We start from the raw sequence: 24,864 nt of genomic DNA on the forward strand, positions 1-24,864 counted from the left end.
TTTGACCTTTAAAGCCCTATGCGGCTTGGGACCCTTGTACCTACGGGACCGCCTCTCCTGGTATGCCCCGCGGAGGACCTTAAGGTCCACAAACAACAATATTCTGGAGATCCCAAGCCATAAGATGGCTAGATTGGCCTCTACTAGAGCCAGGGCCTTTTCAGTACTGTCCCCAACTTGGTGGAACGCTCTTTCCCAGGAGACCAGGGCCCTGCGGGATTTGTCATCTTTCCGCAGGGCCTGCAAGACAGAGCTGTTCCACCTGGCCTTTGGGTTAGACTCAGCTTGACCCCTGTGTTTTCCTCCCTCGTGGCTTGGATTTATGGACTACTTGAAATGAGGCTGCACTTTAAATTTTAATACTGTATTTTAATCTGTATTTTAATTAATTGTTTTTATGTTTTATTGTAATTCTGTTGGTGTGAGCCGCCCTGAGCCCGGTTTTTGACTGGGGAGGGCGGGGTATAAATATAAAATTATTATTATTATTATTATTATTATTATTATTATTATTTCCTCAACAATTCTAGTCTTGTTAGTGCCAGAGCAAACAAGCATAGGTTCATCAATCTAATGACGCCTTTGCCAGCCTAATGCCCCCCAACTGGAGTTGATAGGAAGTTGAAACCATCAGGAGGGCATCATTTGGCAAAGGCTGATCTAGGGGCTGCCTTGTGCCTTACCATTTTCATACACCTAGACCATTTCTATGTAGGAAAAAGACGTGTTTACAATAAAGTGTGAAGTAATAACAGTAATTCTTCACATGTATATAGCACTTTAAAGAGGTATTTTATGGACGTCTGCATGCTATAGCAGGTGGTGGCTGCTCGATTCATATATTTGCAGGGCAAAAAGATACCCTGCACTTCACACATTATAGCAAATTTATATTTTCCTACTCAAATCTGTGTGTGATCTCCCCGTAGGCAAATTATAATGTGTGAAGTGTTTTGCATCATAAGTGGTACAAGTTTGTGTTTTGAAAGCTGATTTTTTACATATATAAGCAGTACTTCGTCAAATCAAAGTCATACATTTTAATTTGGTATTCTGAGAATAATTCGCTGCCTAATTGGTTACGCTGGCACCAATATCTAGAAATGTGTATAGGCAATTGTGCAGTTTAATTATATGCCTTGCTGACTTATGGAATCCCTTTCATTGCCCATGAAATCAGATAACTAGTACATTTATAATTGACAGAGTAGACACACCAAATGCTTACGCAAATTTCTTATAATACTTTAATGCCAAGATTTCAAAAGGAGGTAGGTAGCATCATGAAATAAAACCTAAATTAAGCCATCCAACAAACCAACAATAATTGGCTGCTTAGCATAAATGATCTTTATATAAAGGTGAAGCAGAAAACATTTGAGCACCCATCTGGAAAAATGAGCAGTTTCACAATTACACCTTGGAAGTCTCCTGGAAAGGAAAGGAAATCATCCCAGCAAAACAAATTCCTTCCCATATGTTTTAAAGCTGAAAAAGAAAAGTTCACAAAACCACATCATTACTATCAGAAGTACCAGAAAGAATTGGTATTAGAACATTGGAGGCAATTGTTTCAATGGTGGTGTAATTAAACTTAAGGCCAGAAGTTCCAGAAGTCCCTTGAATGAGGAAGGAAATAAGAAGCAGGGAAGGGGGCAGGGCAATGAGCAGAGGACCCGAAGTAGTGGTTGTGGTCTGTCTCTTTAAGAGCTATGCCTGGTCTGTAATAGAAACTCTCCTCCACAGTTCAATAAGAGATAGAACCTTTCAAACCCTCCAAGTGCCCCTATTTTCCAGAGATAGTCCCGGATTTACTGCTGAGTGCTTCTGATTTGATCCCGGAATGTCCTGCTTTTCCTTAGGATGCCCTTTTTGTTCATTGTAGGGTATGTGACCCCCCCCCCCCAAGCCACGGAGTTAAGTAACTATACAACTTTTAGAAGACATCTGAAGGCAGCCTTGTATGGGAAGTTTTTAAATGTTTCATGTTTTATTATGGTTTTTATATGTGTCGGAAGCCGCTCAGAGTGGCTGGGCCAACCCAGTCAGATGGGTGGGGTATAAATTATTATTATTATTATTATTATTATTATTATTATTATTATTATATAGGACACCCCTCATTTCATCAGAGAAATGTTGGAGGGTTATGCAGCAAGTCCTAGTGGGATGCAGGTGGCGCTGTGGTTAAACCACTGAGCCTAGGGCTTGCCGATCATAAGGTCGGCGGTTTGAATCCCCACGATGGGGTAAGCTCCCGTTGCTTGGTCCCTGCTCCTGCCCACCTAGCAGTTCGAAAGCACGTCAAAGTGCAAGTAGATAAATAGGTACCACTCCGGCGGGAAGGTAAATGGCATCTCCGTGCGCTGCTCTGGTTTGCCAGAAGCGGCTTAGTCCACATGACCAGGAAGCTTTCTGCGGACAAATGCCGGCTCCCTCGGCCAGTAAAGCGAGATGAGCGCCACAACCCCAGAGTCGTCCGCAACTGGACCTAATGGTCAGGGGGCCCTTTACCTTTATGCAGCATGTCGTAGCAGCTATATACCAAGTTGTTGATCCGTTGTTCACCAATACACACAACTATTGCAATTTTCATGCCTCCTGGTATTAGGGTGGATCTGTTAAAGTGAGTACCCTTCCCAAGCCCATAGGGTACTACACGACCCACCCAAGCCCTGAAATTGCAAAGACCCGTTCCAAAAGACATTTCCTCCCTCTCCGTAGGTTTCATAAACAAGTGTAAGTAAGAAGGCTACAGATCTTAAGAGGCGCACTGTATTATGAACAGACTTGACCGGCTAAATGGAGGGGGGGGGATATTCATAGGATTCTCTGGAGAAATATGTGCACAGCCCATAGTCTAAGTACATAATGAATCTGGTCAATGCAAGCCCAGGACGTTTTAAATGCCTTTTCCACATAAGTGAAAAGGCAGTGAGAACTAGAGAAATGACTTAGCAATCTACATGTGCAGAACGAAAGGCTTCAGTAAAACAGTCAGGCAATGAAAGCTACTCCCAGCCACCAATGATCTCACCTCATATTTCCTTCCCTTCCTCAAAAGCCTGTGTCATCGAACCATCTAAAACGTAAGGCTGGAATAGAGAACTTTTTATAATCTTTCACTACCACAGAGCCCCGAGTGTTGAATTATAGATTGCCACTTCCTGCCTCCTCCTGTTTCGTTTGATAATGGTGTTGATTCATTCCTTTCCTTTACCAAGTCTGAGGGCAAAGCAGAGGGAAGGAAATAGTCTCTTCTTCAGTTCCTCTGTAGCACAACTCCCAGGAAAGCCATCCTAGAGACAGAGAGATTGCCCTCAACCCTTCGGCCTGGACCTGTCCAGAGCTGTGCAATCACCTAATTGACTTCCAGATGTTGTAATTAGATTCGCCTAATGGGGAGAACACTTAGTTTTACACCATTTGCTTAATTGGTTACTTTCTTCGGCTTTCCACAATATAACCTCAAGTGCAAAGCCTGCCTCGGAGTGTGCCAGAAATGAAAATGGAGGAAAATGCCAAGACTGTGTCACCTTCACCAGGAGATTATAAAACAGGACACTGCCGCTTTAGACGCAGACCTTCCTCGCACCCGCTCCCTGCAATGCTCCTTCCGCTTGCCCAGGACCTTCTGAAATCATTTGGTGTCTTTAAGCTGTTTATTAGTATCAGTGTCGGGCTGCTAATGGGTGCAGGCAGACATATCAATCACATAGAGTAAGAATGACACCGGCAGCAAATCAAGGAAAACTGCATTAGCTCCCAAGGCCTCCCAGGTTTGGAAAAAGAACGCATTTGACAAAGGCAGCTGATGAACTCTTTCCTTCATTGTCATGTACGCGGTGTGGCAGAAGGCAATTTGAGAGTAATTTCCATAGGCGTAATAAACTTTCCAGATGACTTGTTAAATAGGAGCAGCTTGGAGTTAGTTGGCTAGATACTCGCCTAGAGGTGATGCTGTTACCTTTAAGTGCACTGAGGCCTGGGCTGCAGGTGATGACAATTGTGCAGCTTAGAGCCACAATAGGGGATTTAAATAATAGTAACAACAACAACAACAACAGCAGCAACAACAACAACAACAACAACAACAACAACAACAGCAATATTGAGTGTGGAATTTTTTGATCAGCACCGCATTCAGGGAGGGTCATTTTAAACCTTCCCTTATCAGCCACAACCCCAATGGAAAGTCCTCTATGCTGCAATTAGTGATGGCGTAATGTGTGTGTGTGTGTGTGTGTGTGTGTGTGTGTGTAATCCAGGGGTCAGCAAACCTTTTCAGCAGGGGGCCGGTCCACTGTCCCTCAGACCTTGTGGGGGGCCAGACTATATTTTGAAGGGGGGGAATGAACGAATTCCTATGCCCCACAAATAACCCAGAGATGCACTTTAAATAAAAACACAAATTCTACTCATGTAAAAACACCAGGCAGGCCCCAGAAATAACCCAGAGATGCATTTTAAATAAAAGGACACGTTCTAATCATGTAAAAACACGCTGATTCCCAGACCATCCGTGGGCCAGATTTAGAAGGCGATTGGGCCAGATCCAGCCCCCAGGCCTTAGTTTGCCTACCCATGGTATAATCCAATTGACACTATTGCACCTATGCCACAATTGGTGACATATGCAGGGGGCAGGCAGGTCTCTATAACTAATTATCAGGATCACTGCCGGGAGGGAAATTGCTAAACTTTTCCACAACCTGCATTTCTGTCCCAATGGAAATGCACCCATCCACTCATAGCAAGTATTAGCAATTATTGTCATTGTTATATTTGTACCCCGCCCATCTGACTGGGTTGCCCCAGCCACTCTGGGCGGCTTCCAACATACTGTATATAAAAACGTAATAAAACATTACACATTAAAAAGCTTCCCTATACAGGGCTGCCTTAAGATGTCTTCTTCTAAGATGTTACTCATCTCCTTGACATCTTATGGGAGGGTGTTCCACAGGGTGGGTGCCACTACCGAGAAGGCCCTCTGCCTGGTTCCCTGTAGCTTCACTTCTCATAGTGAGGGAACTGCCAGAAGGCCCTCGGAGCTGGACCTCAGTGTCCAGGCTAAATGATGGGATTGTAGATGCTTTAGGGCTTTAAAGGTCAGCATCAACACTTTGAATTGTACTCAGAAACGTACTGGGACCCAATGGCCTTTGATATTAGGGTAGTCAGGTACAAAATAAAAGGCAGGGCTCCTGTACATTAATGGCTGTGTAAAAGGTTCTCTTCTCAAGCTACAGCTGATGAAATTACATTTTTACACAAGTCTTAAAGGGGCAGAAATGTACCCTGACTGCTTGTAAGAAAGGGGGGGGCTGCCAGAGGGCAGGCTGAGATTGCTCATTCACCCTAATGGACCAGAATAAATTGGTGATGATGTGTTTTTGAAGCTGGACCAAAATTCCAGGAACAATTTCTTGTAACAAGGAAAATCAGGTACCTGTTGTGCGACATAGAGAATGGATGGCTATTTCTGACTTTCTCTGCAAAGCTTGTCTTTCTGGAAGCAGCTTCTTAAATGGTATTGTGGGCATACATGGTACGTGTAAAGTCCGCTCTCTCTGTGTGTGTGTGTGTGTGTGTGTGTGTGTGTGTGTGTGTGTGTGTTCTTCTGAGAGTAAATTCATTCATAAAACAAAATCCAAAAATCCCAGTTGAAATACGCTGGGCGGGGATTAATTAGATTTGAACACAGTATCGTAAATGAGGCTTTGCAGTGATTTTCAAAATGGCTAAAAATAAAATATTGGCAGCACAGCTGGTGACTGTTTTCCTTTGCTCTTATAAAAAGGGCTGAGATTTTTGTGGGAGGAAATAGTTGCAATCACGTATCTAAAGACTATCATAAGACCTAGATCAAAAGGGATCAGGTTAAGGCTTCAAAGTCTATTTATTACAAGCACTGCCTTGCTTTTGGACATACACCTTGGCATTGTTAATACTGTTTTACTACAGTTTTTTTTGTCATGTATGATCCTTTGGTAACAGCAGCTATGTGATACCTATGAGCCGTTAACCAACATGAAATATTTTTGCTGCAATTCAAGACCTCTAGTCCATTTTAAAACACACACAAAAACCTATACAGTGGTACCTCTACTTACAAATAACTCTACTTACGAACATTTCTACTTACGAATGGAGCTCCGTCCGCCATCTTGGATGCGGTTTTGATAGGATTTTTTCTACTTACGAATTTTTAGTTAGGGTTGCTTCGACATACGAATTTTTCCTCCCAATGCATTCCTATGGGATTCGACTTACAATTTTTTTTCGACTTATGAATGTGCATTCAGAACGCATTAAATTCGTAAGTAGAGGTACCACTGTATTTGCAAAAGACTCATGAACACTGAAATTACCTAAGCCACAATCCAATCCTAGACATGTAAATCTCAGTGAATTAATGGGACTTAATCCCAGGCAGAGATGTAAGAAGCCTGTCTTTTCTATTCCACCATTTATTCGTCACATGCAGAACTGTTTCTATTCTGCTGCAGTTTGCATACCTCTAAAAACTACATAAACTATGTTGTCATTAAGATATTCCATCTCATTCATTTCAGTGCAACGGAAACACAAAGCAAACAGAAAGGGAAAAAAATTATCTATTACATATTGTTTGGAGACTGAAACTGAATAGATTTCTGTTCCAGGCATGAAATGTCGCCTATTTCTATTCCCATTTTCTGAGAATTCTCTGATATCCCTGCTCCTAGGTAAGTGGCTGTAGAATTCCAGCCTAAATTGACTCTGGCACAGAGGAACAACTATAATCCCCCCCAAATAATTTCCTTAAGAATATAATGAGAATCAATGGTTATGTTAGCTGGGCCCTGGTCACCTTCAATCTGTTTTTCCAATATATATTTTTCATTAAAAAAAAAAGAATGTTCAACTTCTAGAGAAGGCAAAGGAAATTCACTGAAAATTCAACTATAGCCATCCTGGAGTAGTAGTTAGAGTGTTGGTCTATGACCTTGGAGACCAGGGTTCGAATCCCCTCTTAGCAAAATCTGTGATCAAATTTCCCAATGTCTTTTTCATTGGTTAGAGGCAACTGCAAGGATCTAACAGCTCAATCCTAAGTGTGTCTAGTCAGAAGTATTATTGAAGTAAATGGGGCATTCTTCCAGGGCTGCAGTCTTAATTTGGATTTGGGTCAGTGGTGCTGAAGGAAATTGGCTCCTATGCTCTCTACCACAAGAATGTATTTCAAAGCTTTACTGCAGAACAGCCTTAAATACTAGTTACAGTAAGATAAATGTTGCAAAATAACGAAGTAACTCATTGCAAACAAGCAATGGGTTCCAATCCTTTATGCATTTCAGTAAACTTTCCTCTCTCTGGTCCCATCTCTTGTTCATCATTGCAGACCTTCTCTGCAACCGCTGCTGCTACCACCTGCCATCTCCAACAAACAGACACTGGATTCTCAAGTTTCAGCTTCCTGCTGAAACAGCTGTTCGGCAGTGGAATTTGCTGCCAAGGAGTGTGGTGGAGTCTCCTTCTTTGGAGGTCTTTAAGCAGAGGCTTGACAGCCATCTGTCAGGAATGCTTTGATGGTGTTTCCTGCTTGGCAGGGGGTTGGACTGGATGGCCCTTGTGGTCTCTTCCAACTCTATGATTCTATGATTCTATGCTGTGAGAGCTCTGCAGCTCATTTTTCTGCTGATGAGTCATCAGGTAGCTTAACTCATTGCAATGGAAGCCTATGAGCCTTCCCTGACGCTTTTGCCAGAGTGAAACTGTTTGCTACTCTTTACAGCATTCCAAATACAATGCATTCAAGCTCACACTGTAAGTACATTAAACTTATAACTTTAACACTGGCTTCAATCCAGCCTTCTCTTGAGACCCAAATGTAGGGAGAGACAGAGGCAGTACTTCAAGGAACTCATCTACCTGGTCAATGAGCACTGGATTGGCTGTGATGACCTTAGTTTTTTTTAGGTTGCCTGTGACATCAGAATCAAAAGAATTTAAGGACCCTGCTGGATCAGGATAAAGGCCCACCTAGTCCAGCATCCTGTTCTTACAGTAAGCAGCCAGATACCTATGGGAAGCCTCCAAGCAGGACATGGACACAATAGCATTCTCCCACTCACATTCCTCAGCTACTAGCCTTTGATCACCTTATCCTCCATGAATCTGTCTAAGCCCCCTTTTAAAGCCATCCTATGGTAAATCGGAGCTGATCACCCAAATGCATTGGGAGAGATGGAAGGACCAGGAAGGTCAGAGGTCCAGGGAAAGATCTTATGGAGGAAAGCAAATTCAGTTGATTATACTTTAGAAGACTTATGATGGTTGTTTTATAAGCGTAATCTTTCAAACTAAAATTCCTCAAAAGTGCTGTATTAAGGGAAATTGTAATAGCCTATTGACTTGTGGTGTAGTCAATGATCCATTCATTATTGTGTCTTGAAGGCTTTTGGAGTTTGTAAAATAATGTATTTTATTATTTCAGAAGTCAATAGAAGCACAAACAGGTTACCACAAGGAGCCAAGACAATTAAATGAATTTGTATACACTGGGCACAATTTTATTCAGCCATCCACCATTTTAATTTGAAATGGTTTTTGTATCAAAAGCTTACCAAAACAAATAATAATAATAATTAGCATAAGTCTCTTTAATAAAGGAAAATGGAGGAAATACAGTGGTATGGCCCTTTTGTTAGCAAAGTCACTTAAATAATGTAACACGCAGTCCAGAGAGCTCCTGATACCACTTTAGTGAGGAAAACTGAACAAAATGAGTGTATATTATGAGGAGAAAAGAACAGAGAGGTTTTGCCTTTCTCAGTTCAGGCCTTGTTCATAGCAGAGAGAAATTCAATCACAGGAAAAACTCCCTCAGAACAACGCAGCCAATCAGAACACACCAACCTCAGTAGAGATCATGTCACTCTACCAAACTGTGAAGCAACAACATCACCCTCTTGGCTAGTTGATTTTAACACTAACAGAATTAACCTGTGAGCTGCACACCAGATGATCTTCACTGTTGCACTTCCAACACCTTTTGCCATGTTATAAAAAAGAAACATTCCCAATTTCTGCGGGGTTCATTTGAAAGCTTGGCTGTAGCCCTTTTGAGTACACTGCAGAAATGAAATGTGTGTGGATGCAAGTTGGTTACTGGTGAATCAGTGGGCTGCACTGGGAAATGCTGGAGGAGAAAGCTCACACCAATGTTACACCACTAATTTTGATTGGCCTGTCTCCAGACTAATTTCTGTACTTTTCTCTCTCAGATAGTTAAGTGGCTGAAGCAGAGAGTTGCCACCAGGGAAAAGTGACACCAAAGTAAACAGAAGGCCAAACTTAGTAGAACTGCTAGGATAGGGACTTTTAATAGCTTTATACCTACAGTCCCTGAAAGAGGACAAATGCAATGCCTTTGCAATAACTTATTCCACCCCTATCTACATTTTCACAAATAGCATGCAAATAATACAGTGAAAAGAATTGCATCTGCTAAAAAGAAATATGCAAAAGCTACTTGCTACAGATATTCAACTGTTTCTTAATTTCAAAGGCCTCGGAACAGACACGTTAGTAAAACTTCAAGAGTTATGCATTTATTGATATTGACCTCTTTCTAACTGCCCCAAACACAAACTCATTTCTCTTGGTTCCCGAAAGCATCATTTCACTTCCGTATACAAGAGGACAAAGATTATCCACATTAAATGGCTCTGTCTCTGCTTACCATAGCTGCCAAGTTTTCCCTTTTCTCGCGAGGAAGCCTATTCAGCATAAGGGAAAATCCCTTTAAAAAAAGGGATAACTTGGCAGCTATGCTGCTTACACAGAAGTAAAACTGGCAGCTTTTCAATGGAGAACAGCAGCTCCGGGGCATTTCAAAAAGAAATATGCAAATTACATGCTCCTTATTTCAATAAGATAAAGTGCTTTGGGAATTGAAAGAAATTAGGATATAATAACATTCATATTGCTTTAATGGTATTTTCTTTGCATTTGAAAAATATGTATCCTTACCTGCACAGCTTTTCCAAATCTATTCAGCTAAATCCAGGTTTTGTCTTTTTGCTTAGAATGAAATGGATTTCTTTCTTCTTCCAGGCATCCATGCAGTTCAATAATATTTAATAACACTACATTTTCTCCTATAAAAGCCTCATCCAATAATATTTGGTGGGGAAATATTCATGACTGGAGAGCCATTTCCATTTCTTTTTTTTAAAAAAAGTACTTTACTCAGATATCCAAATTGCCTTTTTCTTCCATTGAAAATTGACTTGTTTCTCTGAATTATGCCTAAAAGGTTGCGAGGAAACTGTTGACTTATTTAGAGCCCAAGGGGATTTCATTGATGATGAGCCACAAGTATGGGGTCAGGCCTGTTTCGAAGATCTGGCCTTCTAGATGACCCAGTGCAAACACAACTTTTTAAATTCAGTTAACAAGATGTAAAATATGGACATTGTCGTTATTTCCTGAGACCACCAATGGCCTGGGAGTTCAAATGAAGTAGCCTTTCTTTCACTTTCCAAAGATTAAATGAAGTTGCATGCAATGATGGCTGGTGGGGCAGAAGGTAAGGAGACTAACAGCAGTTAGCCAATGACAGAAAGCGCCACCCAGTGCCGGATTTATGTATAGGCTAAGTAGGCTGAAACCTAGGGCCTCTAAATCTAGGGGGCCTCGCCAGCCTGCCCGCTCCCCAGTTCTGCAGTCTCCCCTCTCCCAAAATTGTAAACCCAAGAGGGCATGGCATGCAAGGGCAGGGCAACTCAGGCCTAGCAACTATGAGACTCAGGGCTAGCCAGTGGGGCCCAATTTGAAGCAGTGGGGCACAACTTGCTTTTTTTTTTGTAGGGCCCCAGTTCACAGCCAAAGTCTGCAAAATCTTATAGATATAAATAAAATCCATCTAGATTGCCCTGATGCGGGGGGGGGGGGGCTTAGGAGCAGCACGCGGGGCCCAATTTGGCCAAATTGCTCCAATTGCCTTAAGGTCAGCCCTGATGAGACTGTGCAGGGGTTGGACTGACAAGCCCTGCAACTTCTAGGTCTCTAGTGTCACTATTCAGAGTACAGACTCTAGGACTTGTTATGGAAATAAGGGGGGCACTTATTGGGAATCAGTTTTGTCACCTTCCCCCCCAAACCCCGAGACAATGAGCCCAGCCACCTTTTATTCAGGTGTATAAACCTGTACACTCAACCGCTGAAATATACACCCAATATGTAGCTATGGTGATTTATGTTACTGCTTTATGAATAAACACTGTGTTTTATGAATGGACTCTGTATTTTGCGAATTATCTAAGAGCCACCAATAGGGAGCTCTAGAATCTGACAGCTAACCAATTGGGTACTACCAAACAGCGACCCCTATTGCTGAAAGCAGGCAACCAGCAGGGAATGCTTCAGCTCAGCCTTTGCACTGTTGACTGAACACCCCCTGCTGTGCAGATAATGGAGAAGGCTCATAAATTGTATCCCTTCTGGCATCCTGGCCAACTCTATTACACTGGTGTAAACCCTGGTGCACCAGAAGCCCAGAATAGCAGCAAATAAAATCTGCTCATACGTCAGCGACTGATAAGACTTATCAATCAGGTCTTCCAAAGTCTTTCTAAATTATAAAGCTCCAAAATACAGGCCAAAAGAGAGTAGGTCTGGGAAGAGCAAGGCATACAATGATCACCACCAGTGAAAAGGCCCTGCTCCGTGTAGTTCCTGCCCTGTCATTTGATAGAGTGCCTACTTGCCCTCCTTCTTGACATGGAATGTTCTCTATTGGAGTCTCCAGGTCCACTACAAAGACCATAAGAAGGGAGAGCAGGGACCTTGAAGTTCCCAACAGCTGTTAAGCAAGCAAGCAAGCACACAGGTCACCTTTGTCACAGTCAGGACACCTATGTCCTGGCCAGGCCTGCGCCCAATCTTGTTTTTGTACAATCTTGTTTGTCCTCAGTAACCAAAATTATATTATCAACATATACAAGCAAAAAAGTTGTTTTCCTTCATTTGCAAGGAATCATATAAAACAAAGTGGTACTACCAGTAATAAAGAAAAGTTCTAGGGTGGCAACAGAAAGCAAACTAAAAATGCTTTTTCAGTTCACCAAACTATTCAACAATATCAAGTTATAGGAAAACTGGTGCTATTAACAGTAATCCGTCTAGTTGGTTAATTGGTTTGGTAACTTCCATGCACATGGCATGTGATGCTAATTATTTCCCCCAAGAGTTAAATGATAACTAATCAAAGGCAGCTACAGTTGCAAATGGCAACAAAATATCTGTGAAAGGAAGAGGAGCAGGTTTGCTCAAGTGTGTTGCAGGTAGGAATACTGTTTGTAATGAAGTGAGAGCAGTAGTTTACCATACTTGCTCGAATTAGCAAATAAGAAAGTTTTGAGAATTTAAATTCTAGATTAAAATTGATTACTTAATTGAGAAGAGGATTGGAATAAAAACAATGGAGCCTAATTTGAATAGTAGAGTGCCTGGTATCTGGTGGGCAATCTCATCCCTTATTTTCACACTGTGGCTACAGACCAAAGCACTCATCAGGAGAGCTATGAGATTCAGGTGAGGGTCAGAGGCCTTGTCAATCCCAGCAGGTATATAAGAGGACGACCCGGCCTGCCCAGCTGGATGAGTGGGAAAATGATTTATGGTCAGTGGTGCCATCAAGTTACAACTTTGGCGCAAAACTCCAAAGCACCACTCAGCAAAATGAGCAGGAAGGACACACACACACCTGCAACACCAAAGGGCTGGGTTAGGACAGTTGGAAGTGAGTGAAATAATACATATTTCCACCTAGACTGCTTGGACTGTGGTGGTGCTGATTCATCAAGCCCAGAAGATCTTGACCAGCGGTTAGGATTGTTATCTGGCTCTTTGCAGCATGGGCTCTTATCCCTACCTAGCAGCTACAAAGGTCAAGTGAAAGTTACTCCCTGAAATTTCTCCAACAATTTTCAAAGGTGACTCAACCTACACGTGGGCAACATAGATACAAAAAGATCCTGCAGCTCTGAAAAGCCTGCCAGAGAGTCTGTCCTTTTTGGGTCCTTAGGAGCCCTGGGAAATTTGTCTGAAAGGTACATTTTGCAATTTCTTGATTGATCACACTTTTTCTCATGCCAGTTGGTCATTATGAAGATGAAAGTGGTTTGAACTCTCTAAACCTGGGCACACGAGAGAGAGAAAGCATTATGGAATGAAGAAAATACTATTAGTTCAAATCTGACTCACCTGAACAATAATTTCCCTGCAGCCTTTTGCCACATCCAGGCATAATTTAGCCATTTATTCCACAAACTTCAGCTACTATGTTTTCTGCTCTTACAATGCTCACATGATCTCCAGTCAATCTCTTCTTGAGGCCAATTAGATGACAGGGTTGAAGTATGATCATCTTAACTTCATCAGTCTCTGGAGGTGTAGGATTGCCTTGTTTTGCATCAACAATTTTCTGTAGTAACATATACTACTTGTGTGGTCCTCCAAATCTTCTAGACTTATAACTCCTATCAGTCTCAGTGAGCATGGCCAGGGTCAGAGATTATGAGTTGTAGTCCAATGTAAGTTTGGAGCACAGGTCCCCCATTTTTGTTCAAAGAGACTGTCTGCATCTGGTGCTTGGGGCTAAAATGATGCAGCTTGAGAAACAACCTCTCCCTTTGTGTGCCCAGGAGCCAGGCCTCAGATAAATGAGTATGACACAACAACATATTTGGGATTAAAATGACCACAACGTTATTGAATTCAGAAGGAGGTAAACCTTGGCATAGGCATTGGGCGTGTATTTCCCCCTCAGCCCCTTGCTGGGGGTCTGAGGCATGACCAGGTCATTTTGGGGAAGGTGGGGCCAATGAAAAAAAGGTGTGTTTATGCAGCTGGTCCCTCCCTGAATTGCTATGGGAAGATGGAAATTCCTTTTTGCTTAGAAGTTCTGGGAATCTTTTAAAGCAGGCATCCCCAAACTGCGGCCCTCCAGATGTTTTGGCTACAACTCCCATGATCCCTAGCTAACAGGACCAGTGGTCGGGGAAGATGGGAATTGTAGTCCAAAACATCTGGAGGGCTGAAGTTTGGGGGTGCCTGTTTAAAGGGTAAAAAATAAATAAATAAAATCACACCGTATGATTCTTATGAAGAATATTATTCTCACAATGAATGCTGAATATGAAAATGCTGTAATTTCATTTGCAATGGGAATGTTCATTCTTCTAAAACTGGAGATAAATCACCAAGTGCTTTCTAATCCATGAATTCACATCATTTCTAAGATTTATGATCCATTAGAAAGACAGTTTCAATTTCCCTTGCCCTTGCAAGATTTTAATGTATAGCTAGCAGAAAATGCATTTGCTCTGCATGCTTTTCGCAGCAATAGTATCATTTATTGATAAGCCTTTTTTCAAACCTTTATAAAGATATAGTTCGTTATAGTCTTTTTTGTATTATTTGTTTATATGCAAGGGTTTTTTAAAAAGAAAAAGAAAAAAAGGGCAAAATCCAATGTATCATGAAAAAGAAAAGCTGGGTGCCAAAATAAAAATCGTTATATGCCCAGTCATAAATAGAATATGCAATATATACAAGATGCTGTTTTCTATCATGACATGAAAGCAGAAGTTGCAGTAGGTCTGGGTATGTGGCATCCATAGCATCATTCAACCTGGGGGAAGGGAAGGAGCTCTGAATCAAAGACAAAACACAGGCTCTGTTTTAACTCTTGACTTCTCCTGTTAAACATCCTCAGCTGAGAGCTCCTGGGCAGCTGCCACTAATGAGAGTTGACAATACTGTACTAGATGGACCACTTCCTCTCACTTAGTAGAAGGCAACTTCTTGATATCGTTTTGCAGCTCCCACATGCGAACATCTGCCATCAAGGAATGAATGAAATCTTTATTACGGCCAAAGGCCCACAATATAATCTTATGCAACACAATGTACAAAAACACTGGGCAAGACAGGATAAAATAAAGCAAGAGTAAATAAAGTTTAAAAAGGACTTAAAAATTCAATACATATAAACAGATATAATTTGCAATAATTCCTTGGATAAAATAGATGGAACAGTACGTTTGTTTCGACAAGTTTCCGCTATAAATCGGGTAATAGAACAGATTTTCAGTAATCATGAAGTAAACCATTTTTCCTTTTGTATGAGAGAACTGTAACCAAATATCTTGCTACTAGCAGTGTTCTGCTAGGGTCGCTGTCTTGTAGCAGATATGTTAACTGAGACTCCAAGTTCTCAGTCAAACTTTCTGTTATTAAGGGAAGTAGAAATCTGGTCCGGGAGTCCGTGTGCAAGGGACAACAGAATAATATATGATGGAGAGATTCTATAGTTTTGTTATCACATGCACATAATGCTGAAATTTGTCCTTTAGTAAACCTATTGCCCATAACGTTGGATGGAAAAACGTTAAATCTTGCTTTAGTAAAAGCAAATCTGTGGGCCGCAACAGATAAAGATGACAAATAAGATGGAATCTGCGGTGTAAGCCGTATACCAAGATTCAGCGGTGAGCATGTACCACTTCCCATTATGACATTTTGTTGGAGATCAAACTCATCTAGTTTTTGCGTAAGTGTTCTTTTGGCCGAGGCGAGATCTAGTTTCAATAGGTCCGATGGAGACAGTCCATAGGACACGATTTTTGTATGTATCTTCTCTGCCCATGGGCTAGCGAATTTGTCTCGCCAGAGACATTGGATAAGATAGAGTTTTGAAAGTCTGTGTCGCAAGGACAACCAATAACAAAAAATACGCCTCCATAGGGCGTTTTCTAGAGAAGGGATTTTTAATTCTAAGCGAATGGCTGAATTGCTCACACACTGGGGCAGTTTTAATAGACGTCTCAGAAATTGATTTTGGACTATCTCCAAGGACATCAGGTTTACAGAGGCCCCCCATAACGGGGCAGCATAGGCCATTGTTGCGATCACTTTAGCATTATATACCTTTAAGGCTGATGGGACATGAAGAGCTCCGTCAGAAAAGAAAAAGCGCAACAGTGCGAACGAAAGAGCTTTGGCCTTATTTAGGGTATATGCGATATGTGCCTTCCAGCCCATGTTGTACTGGAAGTAGACACCCAGATATTGAAATTTGTGAACCTGTTCAATGGGTTTCCCCTCCAGTTCCCACTTATAGGTTTTCCGACTACTTGAAAAAATTAAAACCTTTGATTTGGCTTGATTTATAGTAAGGAAATTTGATTTACAATATGAAGCAAAAATTTTAAGGGCCCTCCTAAGTCCGACTCTCGAGAAAGAGAGAATCACGGCATCATCCGCGTATAACAGCAATGGACATCTATAATTTGCCAGGCGGGGGGCGTGGATGACTAGTTGGGATTCGGCTAAGGGTGCCCTCATGTCACTGATAAATAAATTAAACAGGAAAGGGGCTAAAATACACCCCTGTCTGACTCCTCTATTGATAGATACAGGATTTGTAAGGTCACCAGCAGGAGTGATCCTCACCCTGGCAGCCGACCCTTCATGGAGTTGAATCATCAGCCACAGTAGCCTTCCATCTATGCCCCAGCGTGCCAGTTTTTCCCATAATAACCTTCTAGGTATACTATCAAACGCGGCCTTTAGATCTATGAAGGCCGCACAAAGCTGGCCTCGCGTTGGGAATGAATATTTCCGAGCTAAATGATACAGAACTATTGCATGGTCCGTAGTTGAATGATTTGGTCTAAATCCAGCTTGTTCAGGGCCAATCAGCTGGTTTTCATCGGACCATTGAACAAGTCTGGTTAAAAGAAAACGTGCATATATTTTCCCAATAATTGACAAAAGACTGATATTTCTGTAGTTCCCCGGATCGTCTGGGGAACCTTTTTTATAGATTGGGACTATGATGGCATCCTTCCACGTTTTTGGTACGAGACCAGTGGCATTTATAGCATCGAAAATAACAGCAAGAATTTTTGCCCACCAGGCAGGGTGAAGTTTTATGGCCTCCGCTGGGACCAGATCGGGCCCGGGGGCTTTACCAGTTTTTAGTTTGGAGATTAAGTCTAAAATTTCATCCGGTTCAGTATTTGGCCAGATGGGTAGGTGCTTGATTAAATCATCAGAAGAATGAGTAGAAGGTTCTGTCAACGAAAAATATTTCTTTAGAAATAATTCCCAAACCGGGGCAGGGATAACTGTCAAAGGGTACTTCTTTGATCTTCTATTAACCAGATGCCAGAATTCCCGTGAACTTTGAGATCGGGAGGCAGCAATTAGCGCCTGCCATCGATTTTTTTGCCACTCATATTTGGCAATTTTCTGTACCTGCTTATATGCAGTTTTTGCTTGCTGATAATTCGGAGGCAATACTAAAGCACCAGATGACTTGTAATCATTATAAATGGCACAAAGGTAAGATCTAGCCTGCTTACATTGTAGATTAAACCAAGGAGCACCAGCCTTAAAATGAATCCGATTTACCCGATGTGCTGGTACTGTAAAAAAGGACGTAAAATCTTCCATGAATGAGGAAAATAAATTCAAAGTATTGTTATATTCAGATGAGTCTAACGTGGGAACGATATCAATTTGAACTATTTCTTTTTGGAAGAATTCCATATATTTTTGGGCCTGGACTACGGACCATTTTATTCCTCTCACTTGGGCGACAGCATTTATTCCCAAATGTGTGGGATGCATAGTCTCAACCGGCTGCCAATCCAAGGAGAGTTTGGCAACCAAGGGGAGGTGGTTGCTTAGCTGAACATTTTCTATTTTAAAATAAAGAAAATTTGAGAATAAATCCCTAGAGACTATTAAGTAATCGAGAACACTGTTTGAGATTGTACTCAAATGGGTGAATTCGCCAGGAATATCAGGGGGACAATTACCATTTAAAATAATTAGGTTTAGACGGATTATTAGTTGATACAGAAGAACACCCGCTTTGTTCACTCTATCATCTTTCGATAGTCTCTGTGCAAGGGGAAATATGTCCAGGTTTTGGTGGCCAGAGGGAACCCACCACTTGTCCTTGGTTAGAGCCTCCCAATTTGCACCTGTACGAGCATTAAAGTCACCACCCAATACTGAGGGGACGTTCGGGTACTTGGTGTAACAGGAAGATAAATGATCCTCGAGGGTTTCCCATTTAAGATGGAGATCTGACAGTTGGCCCCCAGGGGGGAAGTAAACATTTGTAATCAGTAACTCAAATTTTCCTCCTGAAATCAAGCCTGTGATAGCGTAGGGAGGAAATGATTTTACAAGCGTGAGTTTTGCCTGTAGTTTGAGGGAGATGGCTATCGTCAGGCCCCCTCTAGAACGTCCACCTTTGGGAGAGGGGCATGCTGGAAGTGAAATAAGATCGTAACCATTTATCTCAATCGCCTCCTCTTCCCAGGTTTCTTGTAGGAGGATTATCTGAAATGAGTTTATAAATTTCAAGAAGTCAGGATCGAATTTCTTCCCTCTCCATCCTGCGATGTTCCAACATAAAAATAGCATAGGGGGGTATTTAGGTTGGTTATTTGATAGTCAATTCAGGTGGGGAAGGGGCTCTGAGTTGAGGGGAATTTCAGCCCCCCAAAAATCTGTAATTTTTCTTTGGGAGGGTAGCGACCGAGCAGAACATCCTAGCAGAATAGATTTGTTGGGATGATTTAGCTGCGAGGTTGGTACGTTCGTTCCACTAGAGGTAACTCCTTGGCCTGGAATAATCAGCTTTTCAGAAAAAGTTGATAGATGTAAAGGGGCATTACTCAGGGGAGTGAAGAAAGGGTCAGCAGAGGTAGTACCACTAACTGGAATTTCCTTTGGAGGTTGGATAATTTTATTTATATGGCCCATCGGATCTTCAATCAAATCCTCCCTAAAGTCTTGTAATATAGTAGTAGGATCATCCCGTGTTTGTTGGGGTGACCGAGTTCCCCTTGGTGGGCCAGATATTGAAAGAGAGCTCCTTTGAATGTTCATTTGTAGGTTAGATGTTATTTTATCTGATGTAGAAGAAGGTTCAAGATCCGGCATAGAAGAATAAGGATAATTTGGATCATGTCGGTGGGTAGGGACATCCTCCATCACTGGGATCTCCAGAGAAAGTGGGTCAAGATTTATTTGTAAGGGTGGTGGAGAAGCCTCTCGCAGGACAGTGTTCATTTCAGGCATCGCCTGCATCACTGGAGCTTGCCGAGCAACCATAGATTTAGGTATTGGGCTAAATTGAAGGAGGTCATCTGTTTCCAACAGACACGTTGCAACCAGATTATTTTGGTTCTTAATTTTATTATGTACTTGCAGAAATTGTGATTTGAGCATATCAAGTCTCTGTATTGTTTCTGCTTGCTCTTTCAGCGGGAGGTCACCAAAGGAGATGATAAGCGCATTTTCATCCAGGGATGTTTGCAGATTATCAGGATCAGGCCCCTCAGATGTTCGGAGAGGGGGTAGATTTGACTGGGAAGATTGGGTGTCAATCTCATTTCTTGATATGATAGGGCATTCTGCTCTTGGAGGAGTATTTCCGGCAACTCTGCATAATAGAGGTTTAATCGTGTTGTCCACAAACACCCTCGTAGGGATGATGTTAATTGTAGCTAAAGTCTTTTTCCGACGCACTATTTCAAAAGGAATCTCTGAGGAATGAAAGGCTAGTATCACTTTAAGGAGGCCATCTCGCTGTAAGAGAGGAAGCACCGCATGTAGGTCAATTTGTTGGTGCTTGATCTTTAAAATTTTGCTTAAACAATCCTTTGCCCCTTCTAAATTTAGCCATTTTCTTGTTCCATTCCAAATTGAAAGGCAGATTTTCTTTGGATGCAGGACTAACACTTGTTTATTTAATTGGTTATTTGAACAATATTTATGCTTCCTCCTGTTTTCAACTTTGGGGGGTTGGTCAACTGGAGGCTTTCTTTCATAGGGTAGACTTTGTAATGGATTGGGTTCAGGGTTCCCAACTTTCTGCATGAGGTTAGATACTTGTAAGGATATTGCATCCATTTTTTAAAAAATACAATGAAGAGTCCTGATAATCAAATGCAACTGCTCACTTCTGAGGCATTCCGCTGGGTCTGGCATTGCTTCCTCGGCCAAAAGGGTCTGCTTGATTTTTGGTGTACTCATTTGGACTCTTGATTGAGAGAAAGAGCACTGTGCCTTCAGGGTATGGGATGTTTCAAGGTCTTCCAGAGGGAGAAAGCGGTTGTAGGTTTCTACTTCAGCCTGAGAATTTGCCTGGCCACTCCCTCCTTTGCCCCTTTGCAGGTCTGTTCTCTTTAACTTTGGCTTAGGGAGGGGCAAAGGCTCTTCCTTCTCCCTCAAACGCTTGCTGCAGCCCATGATCGACCCAAATTTAAAATGAGTTTATTAAAATTTAAATTTAAAATAAGTTCATTAAAAAAAAAAACCAGGGGGGTGACGGGGGCTCAGAGAAAGGGAGCAAACTTTGCTGCAACCACCGCAGCTTCTCCTCCTCACCTCCGCATAGACTTGCTTACTGGCAGGTCGCAGTCTCGCAGCTCCAACAACTCTGTTCGGCACGCCAGCTCACCATAAAATGAGGTAGTAACGAAGGGGGATCTTGCTGGGGTTAGGCACAGGGAATGTCTTATCCAGGCTTTAAACAAACCCACAGAACGTCCTCCTGCCAAGCCTTTTCTCCAGCTTTTGCTCTCACCTCTCCCCGATTAGAGCAGCAGCATTCTCCCCTCTCTGGCAACCTTGGCCGGCCGGCTGATAAGAGCGAGACAGGGAGCAGGCTGGAGCTGGGCCAAAGCTCTCAGAGCGTTCTCTGCCATCAAGGAGCTAGTGACAGAAGTCCAGTGTTGGTATGCGAGAAGAGCCCTGCCTTCAAAAATATAGGGGACTAGAAACTTGATTTCTTACCTCTTTCTCCCAGGCAAACCCAATCTTTACCTCTGAATCAGAGCAAACGTCCATCAGGTGTTCCACGGATTCACAATTGCTCCAATTCAGCACCAAAGAGCATGTTTTCCTGTGGAAAGTGGTGAGCAAATGAAAAACCACTCTGTCCCATGCCTAGAGAGCATGGAACAAGCAGAAAACCCCTTGGACCCATGCTTTCTAGGCATGGAACGAGTGGATAAGTCTGTGGAAAGCTACCAGGCTAAAATTTGCATTCCCGTACCCACAAGAGGGTTGGAGCCATGTGGGATAGTGTTTTCCCCAGGTGGGTGATTTCCAACCAGCTCTTCCCATCATGTGGCGCCACAGGTCAGTGCATCTGGCTGTTAACCAGAAGGTTGGTGGTTCGAGCCCACCCAGAGACAGCTGTGGGCAGGATTCCTGTGTTGCAGGGGGGTTGGACTAGATGGCCCTAGGGGTCCCTTCCAACTTACAATTCTAAGATTCCTCCCCTGAAAACCTCTCTTCTTCAATTGGACAGTTTTGTAGATAGCATTTTCCTTTGGGTATCTTTGCCTATGAAGGCTAGGAAGTCAGGGTTATTAGATCCCATGAATGGGAAAAGGTTTGAATCTAATAATTACACAAGGCACATGGGACATTGCCTGATAGGGAAAATTGGTCAGGGGAGCTCAGGGATTGCATGCAGTACCAAGTACAATAACTCAGGAAATATACTGTGCAACCGGGGGGGAAATTGGAACCCTTTGCATACATAAACTTGGACAAGATATGGAGAAACGTTGACAGTCCAAAGTTTATTGTGGAAAAGTGTGATAGTTTTTGGCATTAACAAAAATGAAATAATAATAATAATAATAATAATAATAATAATAATAATAATAATAATAATACACCCAGCCTGTTCTGGCTCATTTCTCCATGGGCAATGCCCTAAGTGGCTGTGTGGGTCTCATCCATGCCCAGATCCAGGGCAGGGGAATTCAGCTTAGGTCTGTAATCGCTGCAAAGTCCACAGAACACTGAGCATTTGCTGGCTCAGATAACACCGTCCGAGAGACTAAATGAAAGATGATGAAATCATATGCAGGAAGAACACCTAATCAGGCAGCATCTGGAACTGATTGGATTCAGTGATGCTGATAAATCTAAAGCTCATGCTCCACAGTAAATAAAGGTTCATGGCATGGATCCAAGGTGGAAAGGTCCAAAAGTCGCGCGGGTTCCTTAAAATGCCTTCTGCAGGCTTGAATTACAGAGCAGCAAATCGGCACAAGCCAAGTTAATTGTCAAGGCCCAAACTGCTGTACCTTGGGTATTCCTGTAGAAACATGTCCTGGGAGAGGACAGAGAGAGAAATGTATCCTACTATGCAATGTTCCAATCAGGGCCGTCTTTAGCAGATGTGGCGCCGGGGTGCAAATAACCGCCCAGCGCCCCCCAAATACTACGGATGGTGTTGGGGTGGCTGTAGCTGCGCACTGCCAGCCATCTGCGGGGGGGTTGCAACTCTCCCCCATGCCGCTGCGGGAGAGCGATCCCCGCAGAGGCTTGGAAGGCTTGGGAGGGAAGCTTCATGCCCACCAGCCTTGTGGTTGGCGGGGCGCAGCTGGCGGGCGTGCAGGGAAAGGGGAGGCTGCCGGCAAAGCTGCACAGCTCCCCCACTTGCTGGGACACCCCTGAGAGGCCAGCGCCCTGGTGCAATGCACCACTAAGCCCTATGGGAAAGACGGCTCTGGTTCCAATTTCAGTCTCATTAAACCAGCCGACTACTGTGCCCCTGATTTCAAGCTGCTGCCTCAATCACTGAGCATTTCCAGACTGTTTTGCAGGTGGTACTTAGTCATGGCAAATTTAGGTTGCACAGTTAAAGTGGATTGGCACTTTTGTGCAACAAACCTGTGTCCGTCCGTCCCCCGTCCCCCTGTGGACTTTTTGTGGTAAGGAGAGCGATGGGAAAATGCACTGGAAAGTATATAGGATAACGAATACTTTTTGCATGACATCTGAACAACAGCACCAACAGCACCAGCAGCAGCAGGTCGGCTCACGGTATTCACACAGGATCGCAGGTGACGACATAGGTGTCAGCCGGAACATGTACTGACCCATGCAGCAAATGTGCAAATCTGAGCTATTAGCTGACTTTAAATTCAAACTCCTCCAAGAACTCCACACCATTCATTCAAAGTCATGAACATGCATTGAGCCATGTGGAAAAGATGGGACTGGCAGAGGTGCCTTATGGCAGGTGTGGGTCATCCACATATTGTTGGACTCCAGTTTCCACTAGCGCCAGCCAGGATGCCCAACAGTCATAGGTAACATGACTCACAGTCTATCAACATTTCAGGGCCAAAAGCTTCCGTTCCTGCCTTAGGGTCTTCAAAGCAAAGCATCTCCTTCACACGGAGAAGGCCCTAGGTTTGTTTCCTAACATCTCTAGCTAAACAGATCTCAGTTGCTACCTCTCAGTGTTAGAATTGATGAACTAATGGTTTGCTTCAGTGCAAGGCAACCCAATATGTTCACCTTTATGAGGCACATAGATTGGCGGCTAGTAAAACTTGTGCCACAATTTGAAAGAGATTGGCATGTTTAACCCACTGATTTCAATGGGGAAGCATCAGTTATACTCTTTCTAAAGCCTGGCTGTTTATCACCAAACAACAAATGCTGAAGGAATCATCTGAGTTAAAGACACCTGCAGAAATTTCTCCCATTCCATGGGTTGGGAGGGACAGTATTTTCTACCAATTAGACAATCATGGAAGGCTCAGAGGACAGTCAGGAAGTGAGATGAGTCACTAATGAGTACACGACGGTATATACGTAATGACACTTTCCGTACAAATTCTGATTCAGAACAGATTACCATCTTTTAAACAAAATCCAACATCCTTATCAAACTGTACCACATATAACTTGACTAAGATGCCATTGATGGTCTGTTTCAAACTTATCACCATAGTTTTATCTTTGTTAACTTTTTGTCCTTGAATAGAAATGGACGCTTCTTAGCTTATTTATTTCCCCCACTATCCTTCATTTACTTTATCAGCAGAAAACAATACAGACAATAAAATTATACATTTTGTGCACATACCTATAGATTTATTTTATTTTTATCTTTAGGTTTCAAGATGAACAGTGGTTGACTGGATTTTCACCTTCCACATCTCCCCCCACAAAACATTTCTACATAGGAAAAACTCACGAGCTTCCTACATGGTAACTGCAATAGTAAAAACTACTTGAGGAGAAAAAACCTTCTCGTGCAAGCTGTATCTTAAACAAAATCCCACAAAAAATAAGATTATACATTAGACCTTTTGCTTTTCCACTTCACTTCCCACCATAGCTGCACGGAATCTGATGCCATTCGATTCTGCCCGAGTGAGGCTCTTCTTTACTCCAAATCATCCCATGGTTGGACCTCACAATGAGGCAGATTTCCCCCCACTTCTCCCCCTATAATTGAGGTTGAGTCATCTGCAAATATTGGACTTGTGGCAGCATTACTCAGTGTACCTGTTCTCTGCTTGTGGTACACAACAGTCTTGTTCCTGTTCCATGGCTCCCTTAAGCAACCACATTCTTTCTGCAGCTCCTCTGTGGGGACCATTTACACTGGGGTTCTGTTGCAGGACGCATGGAAACAGGGATTTCCAGCGAGAGAGAGTCTGTTAGCTCTCCCTCTTCCAGTTCTTCACTTTGCTGTTCACTCCCCAGTTTGTCCCAACTTTTGTCTTCAGAACTGTGCCCCTCTGCAAACCACTGTTCCAAATCTATACTGCTCCAGTGTTCCTGGGCAGCTTCAGGATCCTGGTCAGGAGCAGGGGGAGGGGGAGGCTCCCACCAGTCCTCATCAGAGCAGTACTCCTCAGCCTGGTCCCTGACACTGACCATTGGGCTATGCTAGCCGAGGCTGATAGGATCTGGAGCCCCAGAGGTTCCTCATTCCTACTCAGCTACACTGATTTCTAT

At 42.8% G+C, this 24,864-nt stretch overlaps 1 long non-coding RNA gene across 1 annotated transcript in view; it reads right to left on the reverse strand.

Annotated features, from left to right (window-relative positions):
* LOC148684218 (uncharacterized) overlaps positions 1–24,326 on the reverse strand; it is a 123,354-nt gene extending 99,028 nt beyond the window's left edge. Inside the window, exon 1 of the long non-coding RNA XR_015946313.1 lies at positions 24,207–24,326. This is a non-coding gene — a long non-coding RNA (uncharacterized LOC148684218). The remainder of the gene's footprint in view (positions 1–24,206) is intronic.
* Between the last annotated feature and the right edge of the window lie 538 nt (positions 24,327–24,864).

The sequence above is a fragment of the Zootoca vivipara genome, chromosome 11 (assembly GCF_965207765.1).
Source record: "Zootoca vivipara chromosome 11, rZooViv2.hap1.1, whole genome shotgun sequence".
Classification (NCBI taxonomy): Eukaryota; Metazoa; Chordata; class Lepidosauria; order Squamata; family Lacertidae; genus Zootoca; species Zootoca vivipara.